This window comes from Neofelis nebulosa, chromosome 6 (assembly GCF_028018385.1).
Source record: "Neofelis nebulosa isolate mNeoNeb1 chromosome 6, mNeoNeb1.pri, whole genome shotgun sequence".
NCBI classification, from domain to species: domain Eukaryota; kingdom Metazoa; phylum Chordata; class Mammalia; order Carnivora; family Felidae; genus Neofelis; species Neofelis nebulosa.
Window position 1 is genome coordinate 106,809,643 of NC_080787.1, and position 18,057 is coordinate 106,827,699.

The 18,057-nt window shown below is 37.6% G+C and overlaps 1 long non-coding RNA gene across 1 annotated transcript; it reads left to right on the plus strand.

Moving 5' to 3' along the window:
- Positions 1 to 1,831: 1,831 nt before the first annotated feature.
- LOC131513494 (uncharacterized) lies at positions 1,832 to 16,765 on the plus strand. The gene is made up of 2 exons (XR_009262608.1): positions 1,832 to 2,065; positions 16,535 to 16,765. It is a non-coding gene; the product is annotated as an uncharacterized LOC131513494 (long non-coding RNA).
- The last annotated feature ends 1,292 nt before the right edge of the window (positions 16,766 to 18,057 follow it).

Here is an 18,057-nt window from a genome sequence, read left to right on the forward strand (position 1 = left end):
TTTCATACTATTCTGTCATAAGCTTAGCTCAGTGTAGGTTGGTCATTTGTTATAATTCTGTTTCCCCTGGTAGACTGTGAGAACCCAGGTACAGGGCATAGGTCTCTTCTTCACTTTTTCCAGAACTTGGAAAAGAATGGATGCTCTGGAGATGTTTTCTTTAAAATTGAATTTAAAATATGGGGCACCTGGGTGGGTCAGTCTGTTGAGCATCCAACTTCAGCTTAGGTCATGATCTCACAGTACGGGATTTTGAGCCCTGCGTCAGGCTCTGTGCTGACAGCGTGGAGCCTGGGGTCTGCTTCAGGTTCTGTCTTTCTCTCTCTTTCTCTGCCCCTCCCCCGCTCATGCTCTCGCGCGCTCTCTCTCTCTCTCTCTCTCTCTCAAAAATAAACATTAAAATAAACAAACAAATAAATAAATAAAATTGAATTTAAAATACAAAAACCCTGGAAAAAAGTAACACCATTAGTATTTCTTTGAAAAAGTTTTTTGCTTGTTTCTCTGCATATTTACATTGAGGTTCAAAGATAGATTTGATAGCTGTGGGCACTTAAGGGGAGATGAGTAATAGCAAGTGAAAAAGGGACAGAGAAGTAGAGTACTTGAATTTGCCAAAGACAAACTTGAATGATTTAATAATACTGGATAGCTAGCAGTATCTTTGAAAAAGTTTTTAAGTGTCTTTTGTTTTTATTTTTGCTTTTTTGCCAGTCCTAAGGATTTTGCAGGTTGGCTTGGGTCCAGTGTGATGATTAAACATTTGTTTCTTAAAAAGGGAATTGATTCTTTTGTTCTGTGTTGCTCAATTCAAGATTAAATCATGAGGGGATTTGGAAGGATAGACCGAAGTTTCATCTGGTTTGGTGAAAACAATATGTTACTACATAATTATTCCTTTGTAATAGCTCAAGAAAGTAAGAGTTCTTTTTTCCTTTTCTTTTCTTCGTCTTTTTTTTTTTTTTAATTAAAACTCCATACAGTGCTTCTGATTAAATCCAAATCAGAGTGAACATTATGGCTGGGTTTGAGGGAGCCCATCAAATCTTTCTGGCACAATTCTTTGTGGGGCCGAGAAATGACTTTTCTCCCTCTTTCCTTTTGAGATGGCAGTGTTATGGGTGCATTTATCTCTGCGTTCAGGTGCAGCAAGACAGAGATGAGGAAGAAAATCTGCCAAGCACTAGGAAACAATATTAAACAAGCACCTAGAGGAAATTGCAAAGTACTTTCTATTTTATCAGGATTTCTAATTCCAGGTATCTTACTTTGGAACTTTTGTATTACTTTGATATCACTCATAAAATGTTCCATTTCTGAAACCGCTAGATCCGCAGAAATCAGTAGTCTTTTTTGGCCAATGTACAGAAAGAAGACCATAGAATACAATTTGTTGATTGTAAAAATAAATGGGTTGATTTTCTTTTCTCACCTACCAATACAGATTTGTTCTTTGTCAAGAAAAAGTGAATGACACTTTTCTGTTCTTCTAAGTCTTTGTGGAAAAAAAAAAAAAAAAAACACCTCTGAGGATCAAATCTCCTAGTGTTGATATAATTACTTTACATTACTTTATCTGTTTTTTTATTTGTTATTATTATTATTATTTTTTCATCTGTTCTGTGTCTACAGTGACCATCATTCCAAATTTGGATACTACAGTCAATGAAACTGGGTAACTTATTTCTGTCTTATTGGTTTAGACACCCGAGATCACTTTGCATGTTTAAGAGTTTGACCAAACAAGACCTATATGCGCAATGTAATAAAGGGCTTTATAATGGAGTTATTTAAAAATGCTGAATGTACATTGAAACAGAACTCAGTGGTTGTGTTTAATTAAAGTGGATGGGCTAAGGATGATGACTTGTTTTTTATTTTTGTTTTTAATTTTCTCCCATTGCCTTCCCTCCCTCTTCTTGCCAAGCATGATGATTTATGAAAGCAAATGGAGGCTACAAAGAAAGGAGTGATAACGTGATATGTACACTTTAATATCCACCGTCTGTACCCTGATGGTGAAGTCAAGAGCACAGGACAGTACTTGGCTGAAGTTATATACATGGTATGTATGGCTTTTGTCACACGTGTTATTTAAACTACATAAGTTAAGCTTATTCAATAGTTCTTTGTCCCCCAAATACATTGGAGACATTTGGCAAAGTTTTAGGAAAATCAAAGGAGAAAATTTGTGAGTTAATATACATAAAGCTCTTCAAAGGTGTAAAGTAAGTAAGCTCTTTGCATTTGCTATTATTGTATACAGAAAATTTACTGTCAACTTAAGGATATTAGTTAATATTAAGTTAATATTAAGCATGTATTATGTATAATACACACACACACACACACACACACTATAAGATTCACAAATACCGTAGGCATAGTATATTTCTTTACCATTGCATTCAATGGCAAAGAAGGGTACTAAAAGGAAAATGAAGAATATAAAGCAGAATGGTAAGTGCCCTGTGACATCAGGAGTTCAGAGGAATGGAGAGGTCCTTGTGGCCCCAGGCAAGATATAGGTTTGTTGATTATATGGAGGAAGATTGGAAAAGGAGGTAAACATTTCAGGAAGATAAAGAAAAAAAGAAATGGAGATAGGCCTACATGAAATATTTATAGTCTGGCTGTACTGGATGCCAGGCTAAAAAAGATGAGATTAGAAAGAAATGCCAGAATCACAGGTCTGGACTTGGCTCCATTTAGTCATTGGAATTTTCTGAGCTGTGATAAGCCAGGTTAATATTTGTGTTTCAGGAGGCTAAAATGGCAGTTATGTGTAGAGAGGAATGCCGTGGGAGAGAAATGGAAGGCTAATAAATGACTAACTGGTAAATAGGAAAATAGGTAGCAGTGGAAGTGGGAAAAAAAAAAAAAAGAATGCAATGGACATTGCTGAAGAAGAATTATTATGCTTTATTGTTTTTATATGATGTTATTATTTGCACACTCTGCATGTTGGGGTAAATTTCTTTGCTTATAAAGAAATTATTTCAGAATTCTTAGGGATTAGGGCCAATTTTTCATAAACACTGATTTTGTTTCTATGACTGAAATAATTAACTAAATACGGTAAATGAAACAGCCATTTTAAAGTGTTTATAATTTAGTGAATATCTTGAAGGCTAGGGCTAGAACTTGGGGTTTCGATTAGGCTGACTGTAATTCAATTATAGGCTTTGTACTTATGTGAATTTGGGCGAGTTATTGAATTCTCTGAACCATTTGATTCTTATGTCTAAAATGTTGAATAATAAACCTGTCTCTTTGGTTGGATGAAATAACATATTTAGAATGCTCAAACATATCTGCAGCATGTAACAATTATGCAGTACATGTTAAGTATGCTTAATGCCAGGAAACTAAGTGTAAAAAGGTAGAAAGTCTACTTCTTATTGTAAAGTCTATCACAGGGTCTGGTATATTGTATACTTTATTTTTCAAGCTTCAAGGATTTTATAATCTTTGTTTTCCTATTACCTCACTGATCTCTCCCTTAACCTTATTTACTTTTTTTTTTTTTCTTCTCTTCGACCTCTTTCTGTTGGTATGATCTAGAGATCAGGTCTTGGATATCTGTATGTCATCCTCTCTCTTGGTGATCTCATCCAGTCCTGTGACTTTAAATATTTTTTTTTAAGTTTATTTATTCTGAGAGAGAGAGAGAAAGCTTATGAGTGGAGAGGGGCAGGGAGAGAGGGAGAGAGAAAGAATCCCAAGCTGGCTCTACACTGTCAACACAAAGCCCTAAATGGGGCTTGATCCCATGAACCATGCGACATTGTGACTTGAGCCGAGATCAAGAGGCAGATGCTTACTGGAGCGAGCCACCCAGGTGCCCCAGTCTTGTGACTTTAAATATCATCGATATACTGATAACTTACATGGCAGTTTTAAAGATGTGTTCTCAAATTCTTTGATCTTCCTCCCTCCAAAAGACTGAGCCTGCTTCTACTTCCCTGAGTATGGAGTATGGACCAGACATAGTGACTGTCATCTAATGGGTGGAATATAACCAGGTGCTGGAATGTCACTTTTGAGATTGGGGTCTCCAAGTTGGGTTTTCTCTCTCATCAAGTGCTCTGTGTGGAGACATGTCCTGAGAAGCATTATGGAGATGTCCATATAATGAGGAAAGAGCCTCCTGCCAACAGCCACATCATAAAACAGATCCTCTAGGCCCAATCAAGTCTTGAGACACTATAGCCTTAGCTATAACTTGATTACAACTTTATGAGAAACCCTGAGCCAGAACCACTCAGCTCAGTCATACCTGGCTTTCTAACATTGAAACTGGGTGAGACCATTATTATTATATATATATATTTTTGTTTTAAGACACTAAGTCTGGGGATAATTTATTGCAGAGCAATAGGTAACTGATGTAAGCCCTGAATTTTTACCTGCAGTCAGATCTCTCTCATGAACTCCAGACTGATATATCCAACTGCCTACTTGCTATCTCTACCCTGATGGCTCATGGACATCTTGACGTCGACATATTTAAAACTAAACTTATATTCTTTGCTCCCCTCTCCCCAAGGCCCCGGCATAACTTCCCCATGCCAGTTAATAGAAATTGTCAAGTTACTAAGTCTTCAGGATACCTTTGACGTCTATGTTCTATGCTTTCCCCCAAACTAGTAGAAAATTCTTTGGGCTCTATGTAAAAACTATCCTGATTCGACCCCTCACCACCTCCTTGCCACCACTCTGCAACAAACCAACCTCTTTCCTGGATTGTTGCAAGAAACTTCTTATTGTCTTTCAGCTTCTAACCTTGTATTTCTGCCCTACTATATCTTCTCAACACAGGAGACAGAGTTATCCTTCAACAATATAGCTTTATTCTTTAAAAATTTGAGTCAGTTTCCAGTTCTGTTAATGGTAGAGTTACTTGTATCAGACTAACTTTCTTGTAGATAGCAATTTTAAACTCTGGCATAATATTTTTTAAACATTTTTTTAAACTTTATTTATTTATTTATTTTGAGAGAGAGAGAGAGAGAGAGAGAATGAGCAGGGGAGGGGCAGAGAGAGAGGGGGACAGAGGATCTGAAGCAGGCTGTGTGTTGACAGCAGCAAGCCCCATGTGAGGTTCAAGCTCATGAACTGTGAGATCATGACCTGAGCCAAAGTCAGATGCTTAGCCCAGTGAGCCATCCAGGTGCCCTCAAGATATTTCTTTTAATGTTTATTTATTTTTGAAAGAGAGGGGTGGGGAGGGGCAGAGAGCAAGGGAAACAGAATCCAAAGCAGGCTCTAGGCTCTGAGCCTTCAGCACAGAGCCTGATGTGGGGCTTGAACTCAGGGGATCATGACCTGAGTCGAAGTTAGGCTTAACAGACTCAGCCACTCAGGCCCACTCCCAAAATATTTTTTAAACAGCTATTTGAAGGTACTAGAGAATAATGCAAACTAGGCAGACACAGAGAAGAATTTGACGTTGGAAAGAAGGGTGCCATACCAGGTCACAGGCATTCTTACAAAGCTTTTCTGCCTGAGGGCAATATCTAATTAAAATGTGGTGTCCTTGAATAAAACTGAGCGGAAACCAGTCTTCTTGACCTGTAATTTCAAAGAACGGAGTTAGGAGGTATTAAAGTGTCTAGAAGCTAGGAGAAGAAGGCCTGGAGATGGAGCCACTCATGCAAGACCCCCTCAAACCTGTGATTTCCTAAAATTCATATATAGAGAGCATATAACAAAAAGTCCAGAGGAAATCAATAACTTGATGGCTGAAAACATTGAGCGTGGGTTACAACTATTGACCTATACTAGGAAGACAGAGTTTGGTGGTTCTTGCCAAGTAAAAAGTAAACACCTTAGGCTTTCCTTTGGAACCTATGACATTCCTCATATTATATGCAAATACTGTGTTCCCTGATTTGCCCAAATGCAGGCATGAGCGCGCTCCTTGCTCTCTGTCTCTCCATATATTGCCTCCGCAAGGTATAAAATCAAGGCTTTAAAAATTCAGTATGATCAGCCAGTAATTTAACTGTTAGGAAAAAAAAAAATCACCCCTTCTCATAGGAAGATAACAGAATCAAGAATCTCCAAGCACAATAACAAATATAAAATAAAAATTTATTACATAAAGCAGAATATGAGCTACTATCAAAAATGAAAGCAATCAATATCAATAGATCATGAAAATAGTAGACAATTAATAGTCAAGGACATTCAAGTATCTATCGCAAGGACTTAATTTAAAAGATGGTCATAAAGAGAGTGAACAGATGGGAAATATCAGTAGAGAAATGGAAACTATAAAAAACCAAATAGAAATTCTTGAAACGGAAAATTCAGCACCTAAAAAAAGTTCTGTGGATGGATTTAGCAGCAGATTAGAGTTAGCAGATAAAAAGTTGTGGTAGGCAGAATACTGCCCCCCTAAAATGTCCACATCCTAATCCCTGGGACCTGTGAGTATGTTCTTGTGATGTTGTGATTCATAAAATAAATATATATGTGATCTTCATCCCAGTTTCTGGCTTGGGGTTCCAGAAGTCCTCGCAATTTCCTAAGTGGTAAGAGTGATAAAGGTGAAATGGCTGTCTTTTGTTATTCATAACAAGTCCCTTTCTACCACACCAGAGTTTATGTTAATGAGGTCACTTTTGAAAAACCCCTAGGTTACGGAAGGATGAGGGCTGTTGCCAGGGAAACCAACATGGAGGAGAGGGTTGGAATTTTCAGTTCCACCATTTGACCTCTGGGAAGGGGAAAGGGGATAGAGATTGAGTTAACGACCTGTGGCCACTGATTTAATCCATCATGCCTAAGTAATGAAGCCTCCATAAAAACCCTAAAGGACAGAATTTGGAGAGTTTCCAGATTGGTGGTTACATGGAAGGTGCTGGAAAACTTGTGGCCCAGAGACAGCATGGAAGCTCCCTGCCCCTTGCCACATACCTTACCCTATACATTTCTTTCATCTGGTTGTTCCTGAGTTGTATCTTTTTGTAATAAACCTGCAATCCAGTAAGAAAATGTTTTGCTGAGTTTTGCGAGGCACTCTAGCAAATCAGTCAAACACAAGGAGAGGGTCGGGGTGATGTGGTTTTGGATTGGTGGGGGGGGCGGGGGGGTCCAGAGCCTATGGCCAAGAAAGAATTCTTGAGACGTCTTTGGTTCAAAAAGGTGATTTTATTAAAGTACAGGGACAGGACCCACGGGCAGAATGAAGTGCACTGGGGTTGTGAGGAGTGACTCATTATATACTATGGAGTTGGGACAGGTAAAGACAAACGGGAAGTTTCTAAAAGGACTTTCATATACTAAAGAGGACTCATAAGATACTGGAGTCCTAGCTATTGTCAAACTAAGGTTGTCTTTCCCTCTAGCAACTCATTAACATTAAGATTGGGGTTTCCTGGAAGAATGTCATACTCTGCCTGCCTCAAGTATTTGCCAATGGGCCGCAGGTTATAAGGAAATTTAATTTTAACTACATTTCATTCTGTCTTTGTCTCCCACATGAAGAAGTATTAAGTGTAAATCATAAAGGAGTCACACAGGAGGAAGCAAATTTTTCCTTTCTAGTTACATGGCAAAATAATTTTTCACATGGAATTAAGCCAACAAACTTTAAAACAGGGAGGTTACTCTGGATTATCCAGGTGGTCCTTGTGTAATCACATCGGCCTCTAAAAGTGAAAGTAGATCAGAAATTTGAGACAATGGAAGAGGACGGAAAAGATACGAAGTAGGAGGGGCGCCTGGGTGGCGCAGTCGGTTAAGCGTCCGACTTCAGCCAGGTCACGATCTCACGGTCCGTGAGTTCGAGCCCCGCGTCGGGCTCTGGGCTGATGGCTCGGAGCCTGGAGCCTGTTTCCGATTCTGTGTCTCCCTCTCTCTCTGCCCCTCCCCCGTTCATGCTCTGTCTCTCTCTGTCCCCAAAATAAAAAAAAAACAAAAAAACAAAAAAAAAAACGTTGAAAAAAAAAGATACGAAGTAGGAGACACATATGACTCAATTTGTTGGCTTTGAAAACAGAGGAAGGAAATCACATATTGAGGCAAACAGGTAGCGTCTACAGTCTGGGAGTGACCCTTGACCAATGGTCAGCAAAAAAATAGCGACCTCAGTTTCACAACCGAACAACTGATCTCTGCATCTGCAGAGTAGACGCATCTGCCGACGCATCTGCAAAGTAACTTGTACAGGAATTTCACAGAAGCTCTATTCCTAATTGCCAAAAAACCAGATATAGCTCAAATGCCCATCAAAAGGATTGCCAACAGCAAATTGCGGTATCTGTACAATGAAATATCACTCAAGAACAACAACAACAACAGAAGAATCACCTACTGATACAAACACCATAGATAGATCACGTTGAGTGAATGAAGCTAGACACAAAAACCCACAGACAGTTCGAATCTATTTATATGAAGCTCAAGAACAGGTAAAATAATCTATGTTGAAAGAAATCAGAAAAACAGTTGCTCATGGAGGAGGAGATTGAAAGTTCCCAAAGGAAGTTTCTGGAGTTATAGAAATGTTCTGTATCATATTTGGGAACGGAGTTGAGTATTTACATTTATGTACAGCTTATTGAATTATACACTTAAATATGCATTTGTGTACCTTTACTTTAGCCGTAATCAACAACACAACAAAACAAAAAAATAAAAGCTAACATCCATCCTCTGTTAAAAATGCTGTGAGGGCTCCCCATTCCACTCAGACAAAAGTAGAATAAAATACAATGGACCAGAGAGACCTTGTCTAGCCTCATTACCTCCTGATCTCTTTCATGTACTTTCTTCCAGCCATGCTCCCCTCCCTGCTGTTTTCTGAAGATGATGCCTTAAGGACTTTGCTTTAACTGTTCCTCCTGCCTGGAATGTTCCTGTTATCAATATCTGCTTCGCTAATTCCCATTCTTTGAACTATTTTAAGTATTTGTTCATACCTTTTCTGAGGACTATCTTGATCATACTATTTAATGCTTCAACTTGTTCTCCATGCTTGATCCTCTTATTCCCTACTTTTTACTTTAATTCATAGCACGTATCACCTTCTACTATAATATGTCATTTACTTATTAATTACAATTATTGTTATTCTCTATTTGCCTGCTTATAATGTAAACTCCACAATGATTGAAATCTTTGTTGTTTTTTTTTTTTTATTCATTAATAGATTCCAGGTTCTTCTTCTTCCTTTTTTTTATTTTATATTTTATTTGAGAGAGAGAGAGAGAGCAGGAGAGGGGCAGAAGGAAACAAAGGGAGAAAGAGAATCTTAAGCAGGTTCCATGCTCGGCGCGGAGCCCGAAGCAGGGCTCGATCTCAAGATCTTGAGATCATGACCTGAGCCGAAATCGAGTCAGACTCTTAACTGACAGAGCCACCCAAGCACCCCTCCCCAGCTTCCTAAAAGTGTTTGACACATAAACAGTGCTCCATGACCACTTTCATATCCGGTGAATGTATGAATAGGAGGAAATAAAAACAGTATGAAGTCTTCACCATCACTCATTCAATGACTTTTTTTTTTTTTTTTTTAGCTCCTACTATGTTACTATGTGCATATTATTGAGAGCAGAGGAAAAACCTTCTATTTTCAGAATTTCAGGTTACTTTATGGGCATTCTGGGAGCCTGGGGCCTGAGAGGTTTTAGTTTGTTTGTTTTTGTTATTTTACATACTTATTCAGTCTTCATGCATTGGTTCTATTCCTTATAGCATTCTATATAAAAATCTCTGGTTAAATTAGTCCATTTACCTTTCATAATCTTATTCTTCTTGTCAAAACACCAATATTCTGTGCAGTAAGATAAAAGTAAAGCTGTGTTCTAAACAGGTTTTTTTTTTTTTCTTATTTCTTGTTAAAACACAGGTACTAAACAACTAAATACCAAAGGGAATGAACTGAAAGTTTCTTGCTATGAAAGGAATAAAACAAATTATTATATCAATTTTTCTAAGTTTTCCTTGGAATTTTATGTATGAAAATAGGACTTGATTGTATATTATCCACACAAACCTAATAACATACTTTTATAAGATTGCTAGATAGAGATTTAAAAAAAATTATTTTGGGGAGCCGGGGTGGCTCAGTCGGTTAAGCAGCTGACTGTGGCTCAGGTCATGATCTCATGGTTTGTGAGTTTGAGCCCCGTGTGGGACTCTGCACTGACAGCTCGGAACCAGGAGCCTGCTTCAGATTCTGTCTTCCTCCCTGCCCCACCCCCCAGCTCCTGCTCTGTCTTTCTCTGTCTCTCAAAAGTGAATCGAACGTTAAAAAATTTTTTTAAATCATCTTGATATTCTCTCTGGTATATTTATTGAAAATGGTAACAAGAAAACAACAACATCAACTCTTTTCTCCCAAAAGAATGTAATAGAAACTTTTTCATTCAATTATGTGTGCACATGAGTCTGATAGTACTTGGAATAAGAAAAGGAAGAATCAATAATACCATAATATTAACTTTATCATTTTGGAAGCAGGAGTGTCATAGGCAGATATATAAAGGTTCCTTGCATGTATCTTTCTTGATGGAAAACTGAAATTAGGAGATTTGAACATATGGTATTTAGTGCTTCATGGGTTTTGGTTTTGTACTTTTCACTCAAAATGGTGGTCAATATCAAGTGACTTTCAAGATAGATTCTCAGGAGGCACTCTTGGATTCAGGTCATTTTCTTTCAGTTCTGTAAATTACTCCACTTGCTCTTATGTACCAGCTTATATCCTTAGGGTTCTTTCCTTTTTCTCTCCCTTCCTTCACCAACATTAATCAGAAAATATAGTACTGGGGAAGAGTTGGAAATACATGTTTACTACTCAGGAGGAACTCACAGACCAGTGGACAAAATAGACATATAAAAATACACTGTAATCAGATATTTGGAAAGTAGACATAAATGTGCATATATTCCCATTGCAGTGCAATGACTAACTTTGAGGCCAGTAGGAATTTGTTGGGTAACTTAAAAAGGAATTCTGCTAGACATCATACCATGCACAGGACAGCCCCTGGCCCTCACGACAATAAATTCTTATGGCTAAAATATCAACCCTTAGACTCATGTGAGAAACCCTTAGATTCATGTGATCAAATTTGCTAGAATTATCTAATTTGTTTTTCTTTGGATATGCTCCCAACCTCTCTATTTCATTGTACTTTGTTATGCTGGTGAGTGTATTTTATCTTTGAATGTTTTACAGTGTGTACTTTATGATCAGGAGAGAGTTAGCTAGTTAGAGGTGAAAAAAATCACCTGGACAGTTGTTATTTATAAACCCTTTTACAATATACCCTCACCATGTGAGAGTGATCAACATTTTACCAGTAAGAAGTCTGTAGCTAAGAAAATTACTCTAGTTTAACCATCTAGGTACCTTAATTTTTTTGATTTAAAATCCCATTCTGTTTTGCACTATTGTCTATGAAATTCCAGGTGTTAAACAAATTTAGCACTAAGGAAAACAGAGTTGAGAGGATAAAATATACTTGGCTTTCATTCAGAAATTATTAATTTGTTAAGTAACTGTACTATTTATCTCGTTGACTGGAAAGGTTGCTATCAACCAACACCGAGATTATCGGCCAATTATAAACATGGACTACAGCAATGGTTTGTAACAGGACTTTAATATTTGTAATATGATTATATAACTTCCTTGCTTTTAGAAATGTACACTGAAGTATTCAAGGGTAATTGGCCACGATAATTATGACCTACTTCAAAAAGGCTTAGATGGGCAGAGTAAATGTGGTAACATGTCAACAACACACGAAACTAGTTCATAAAGGAGTACTATTTTTGCAAATTTTCCATTCAGATTTTCAAGTTACTTCATAATAATAAAGTTGAAGAGAAAAAAAAAAAAGACACTGAGGGTTTACCAAATGCCAAGAAGGCATTCTGATAGATATTTGGGATATAAAGATGAATGGGATGCAAAGACAGGTAATTTCAAGACTCTTTAATCTCCCCTGTGAAAACAGGAAATTAAACAGGAATTCTAAAATGTTGTCACAAGTGCTACAACCCAAGGAGCTCTATTCTGCCTTTTCCTAAGTAAGGTTCAGCCTATTCCCTGCCTCACCTGCCCTCCCAAAGGACAGTAGAGGAGTCTCCACCTTCACATGTTGCCTTAGGGCTAAGCCTTGTGATTATTCTTAGTCACAGTTTTTCCTATGGGATGGACCATCAAAATAATTATGCTTTCAGGCCATTGCTGATGGCCTGTGACCTACATTTGCTGCCGAAGAAGAATCTCAGAACACTCAACATATATGTGGGCAGATTAAGATTTTAACTACGGGGTGTAGTTTTCTGGACAGTCAACACCAACTAGCCTATAAGTCCCGGTGCCTGACTCTCAAAGAACTATTCTGGTCACCCAAGAAATTCTAGCATCTCACTCCAGGGTTTCCAATGGGGCAGGGAAAAGGAATGGCTCTGTAAAGGAGCATTCAGAATCACTGTCTGCAGGAGACAACCAATGTGGTCCCTCTACCACTGTACCCATTAGGAGTCACTGCGCATAGGAAGGCTGCTGTTCAGAGCAGTGTGTAGTGATGTGGAAGAGGACAGGGCAAAATACAGTTTGGCCCTCACTGATCTAGTCTAAAGTTCTCATTTTACAGCTAGGAAAAACTTTTCCCAAGAAAGGTAAAATGGCTTTACCAAGATTTTGCAATTAATACGCTGAACTATATGAAATTGACATTTTTTTAGGTTAGAAAGTGGCAAAGGAAGGGTCTTTCCAGCACACAATGCTTTTGGCTTGATATACAAAACAAAGTAGTTTCTGGAAGGTTCTCCAATGGCCGGTTCTCTATTTTATTTATTTTTTAATTTTTAAAAATGTTTTTATTTATTTTGGAGAGAGAGAAAGAGACAGAGTGAGAGTGGGGGAGGGGCAGAGAGCGAGGAAGACACAGAATCCGAAGCAGGCTCCGGGCTCTGAGCTGTCGGCACAGAGCCCGACGCAGGGCTCAAACTCACAAACCATGACTTCATGACCTGAGTGGAAGTTGGATGCTTAACCAACAGAGCCACCCAGGTGCTCCCGTCCTCTGTTTAAATTAAAACATTTTCTTGGCAGTCAGGGCCATCACATATGGTCATACTCATTGTGCAGGGCACAGTTTCAGGAGGCACTGTTTACATATTCTATAATGCAAAAGGCAGAATTTTCACATCTTACATTAAAAAACAAGTTAACGGCCATACTCTTTTAAAACTTGTTTCTTTTCTTAGATATCTGATATCAATATCCATTAATTATTTCTATCCCCATTTCTTGATACTGACTTACCTTCCACATCTCTTCAACTTCCTTCCTTTATGGCTTCTCTTTTCTACAGTTTCTCGTGGACTACTCATTGTCTTTGACCGCCAACTTATTCTCCTCACATAGCTCTATATTCCTTCTCTCCTTCTCTTTAATAAGGATCATCTCACTTTCCTTCATTCTCTTTTCTCTGTGAGCTATGCCATCCAAATGATTCTTTGTTCAACCTATATTTAAATTTACCCATCAATTTGTGATTGTAAGATAGCTCATATCCAAAGCAGAGAAACCAAAACACAAAACGAGTAACATTAAGAGTGGGCTCTCTTTTCTCCTCAAATATTTCTGAATATGTAGATGACTGGCTCTGGTTTGAATTATATTTTAAAAGCCTATTTCATTGTTTAAAAAGTAAGTGCAGTGGCAGGACTAAGATGTGCCAAGACAGTTTTCTAGAAGAAATGAGGGGAGAGGAAAACTGGGAAAAAATACTGTAGGGGCCAGAAGAAGAGACAGGATCTGGAACACATACTTAGTACTGAACAAGTTAATTATGTGAACGAGAGGTCAGCAAGCATGTAGGGACTTCAATTAATCCTACCAACAGTTTGCATCCGTAGCTATGATAAGCCAACATTAGCTTCAGCTTAGAGGTATCTATGCCTCTGTTATTCAAGAAAAAACCCCTACTGACTAATTCCAACATGCATTCTCATATGTAACTTATTTCGGTGCTCAAATGTTATTTGAAAAAAAAGTAATATTGAGTAAAACTTTGATCTTTTATCTTTTTTATTTCTGTATTTCACTCTACTTTTAAGTTAAACCACTAGAATTTTTTTTTTTCAGCAAAAGTAGGACCAACCAATTTGATGTTTTATTGATTTAGAAATACCATGCTTTCTCAGATTTTACATGCTATGCTTTGATGGCATGGCTGTGGGGTTCTATATTTCAGCATAAAGCCTTAGTAATACTCTTGGGGATGGAAGGTCTGCTGCTCTTTTGTTGTTGCTGTTTGTTTATCATTTTTTTCCTGACTAGGAGGAAGTCAATATAAATAGATATATGTATTTTATTACAAGTTACCTGCTACAGGAGGGAAATAGTATTGTCAGACACAGTTTATTTATTTTCCCTTTTTTCCCCCTTCCTTTCATCAAGATCCAGCATAGATACCAACATTTGGAAAGAATAAGCATTGGGGAAATAAAATAACCATGATATCCATATATATCCATATATATATCCATGTGTGTGTGTATATATATATATATCCATGTGTTTGTGTGTGTGTGTATATATACATATATATATAGCTGCAAAATTTCCCTTGTGCATTGCTGCAGAACTTTATGGCAGTTTTTGTTTAAGCTCATGGATTTATTAGAAGTTACTAATTGGATGTTCAGTTCCAATGCCCTATTTTGGTAAGAATTTTATCTGCATTCCATTGACTTATGAAAACCACATTTTCTTAGCGTATCTACTTTAGCAGCAGGACTCAAAATGTCATAGGAAAGAAAAAAGAGTGCTAGCAAGGACTTTGCCTACAAGGAGATTTCCTTTGGCATGCTGTTCAATAAGATACAGATTAAGATGGCCAGACATCCTGGATTGTCCATTCCAATTTTAATTGAATTCACTTTACAAATAGTGTTTTTTTTTAATTGAAGTGTAGTTGACACACAACGTTACATTAGCTACAAATGGTTTTTTAATGGTCTAAAAATTATGAGACAGTGAACTGGACTCAGCAGGAGATAAACAGATGGGATATACTTCTTCTCATAAGCAGTCTAGTTTGATTGGGTTTGGAGGTGGCAATAAAACTTGTACATATGTGACTATTACAGGAGACAAAGTGAATGAGTTTTGTAAAAGGGTTATCCGTTCAGTGCTATAATGTAAAGAGCCCAAGTGGGAGGAGATGGCATTCTTTAAGAACCACGGGGGTATTATTCAGTCTTCATGGAAGGAGTTATCTTTGAAATGAACATTGGAAGAAACGAAGTTTACACAAAGCGAGAAAGACAGGCATATCAGGAGGAGGGAAAAGTGTGAACCAAATGCAGGTCTAATTTTGCCAGCAATTGGGAGTTTATGAAGGCTTTTGAGAGAAATTGCAGTAGTGTTTTAGACAGAAATGTAACAAAGGCTTAATATAAATCCCTGTATAGTCTAGACCCAACCTACTTATTTACTCTGCCATTTTTCTTTCTCCACTAAGACAATAAGTAGAACCTTGAAAAATTCCAAAACTTAAGGCATGGACATAGGATTATAAGTAGAAAAAAAATGGCTGAGTAAAAACAAAACTATAAGAAAAATACTTAGGGAGTAAGCTAAGAGAAAATGATATAAGGAGCACCTCTCAGCTTCTGAGCTTAGCATACTCTTGATACCAAAACTTGAAAAGTACAGTAAGAAAGAACATTACAGGGCAATGTTCCTTATGAACATGAAGTAAAAATTACTGAATGAGTTAGATGTAACTGGAACCTAGGTACTTATAGAAAGAAAAATGACCAAGTAAGGTTTATTCCAACAATGCAAGGAGAGTTTAAAGTTTAAAAATTGAGTACTGTAACTCATCACAGTAATAAAGGTAAAAACCATAACGATATGATAGTATTAATAGATGCAAAAGAAATATTTGATAAAATTCAACACCCGCTTATAATAAAAACTCTCAGCAAACCGGAAATTGGAGGGAACTTTCTTAACACAACAAAGGATATCTATAGTTTAGAGGCTTTTGGACAGGCTTTCATGGAATGATGTGGTGGCTAAAACGAAGGAATGAAGAAGTGGGGGACTCCGTGTAAACTGGTTTTTTACAAGGCTTGGCTATGGTGGGAAAAGGACAACAAGCGAGATAGTTCCAAGATATTAGGAAGGTTATTTTTTTTTTAATTTTATTTATTTTTGTTACTTTGAAAATGGGGAAACAATTGACCTACTTACGATTTCCTAAATAGACCATGCCGTTTTACTTCTTGTGTTTTACCTGTTGTATATATTTGGGTGCTGAAAAGAAAGAAGTGCACACAAAATATTTAACTGGAGAGAGCTCAGTAGGGACTATTTACAAAAGGATGGGAAAGGTCAGGGAAACCAACCAAAGATATTGAGGTACATAAGGTACATACTGGAAGGTTGTTACCAGAAACCAGTGAGCATTATAGCCATGAGAATGAGGTGGCCTGACAAAATTACTACTCTGAGCTCTCTTTCTTCCCACCCTCCATTATCCTCCAGGAGTCACCATTGGCTGACCCCAGCAGAAGCCAGGAGGACGAGAAAGCCTGGGTAATGCAGGTCATAAAGAGATGGGCAGAAGGGAGATCTAGAAACGCAAATTAAAAATAACTAGCAAACACATGCTGTTCTCTAATTGTAATGCCCCTCCCTATTTTTTATCTGTCAAAATCCTGATCACTCAATTCATGAGGAACATTCTCTGTGGAATTACAGTGCTTCCCAACAAAGCACTTTGTTTTGTGCTAAGTCTTTTCTCTTATTTGAATGCATGCATCTGTGGAAAGAATATTTATTCATGCAAATATGTGACAGACACAGTAATAATATGTATTATTTGCCTACTTTATTTCTAAAATCTTTTAAGGTAGATAGTATATCTAGGCTTAGCAGGTTGAGCAAGCTGTCCACATGTACAGAGCTGGTGGTTGGCAATTTTGCTGATTCCGTACTGCCTCCATCACTCCATGCTCCCGTGGTGCTTTGTGTATGGATCAGATGGAGCACTTTAACATTGCATTTGTTAAAATTAAAGCAAGAAAAACATATATGTAGCAAATGATGATCTCAAAATGTCAACAGAAAGGCACCTCATCATGGTGCCTTTCATCACTGGGAAAGTGTGAGCTTGTCTGAGACAAGGAGCTTGGGCTAGGTTCGGACTTGGTATCTGTCCAGTGACAAATGGAATGACAGCAAAGCATGGAGCTCCTAGTTCCGTATATTAGGCAGGTCTGTTTTTGTTGCAAATGATAGAAATCCTCCTGAAAGTACTTCAAGCAATAAAAGACAAGGTATTAGTCCATATGGTTAGGAAGTTCAAAGTGAATCCAGCTTCGAGTACAGATAAATAAGAGTTCAATGATGTTTTCGGGGCTTCTCTTTCCCTATCTCTTTAGCTTTTCCTTGTCTATTGGCTCAATTTTCCCCTTCTGACAAGTTCTCTGTACTGTCATTGACAGCCTTAGGTTTATATGGCCCTGTCTTAGCACATCCAGTTGAATGATAACTACTTTCCAATATCCCCTTATCAATTTAAGAAGGCATCTGTTTTGCCTTGCTTATTTATTAAATGCTCACCCCAGGGCCAATTACTGTGATAGGAAAATTTGTCACAATAATTGGTCATGCATGGGTTACACGTTCACCACAAAGAATGAGGGAGTATCTGTAGGATGTTAGAAAACTAATGAGATTTAATGGGAAATGTGCTGGGTAGTCCCTAAAAATAGCTATCACAATCCTTACTGGCTCCCCTTATCAAATTTATTTTCAAATTAAATACATTCTTCTTTCAAAACATCGTTTGTTTGGTGGGTTTGGTTTGCATTCCAGATCCTCCATCAATCCTCTCAGGAAATAATTAGCGTGATTCCAATTATTACGATGATTAGAACTATGGTATTTTCACTCTTGTGAAAAATCCTTCTTACCATGGTTAATTTGGCTCAACGAATCTATATTACAGCTTACCCATGTGGTCACTCTAACAAGCATAGGAATGGCTTCATACAGAAAGATGT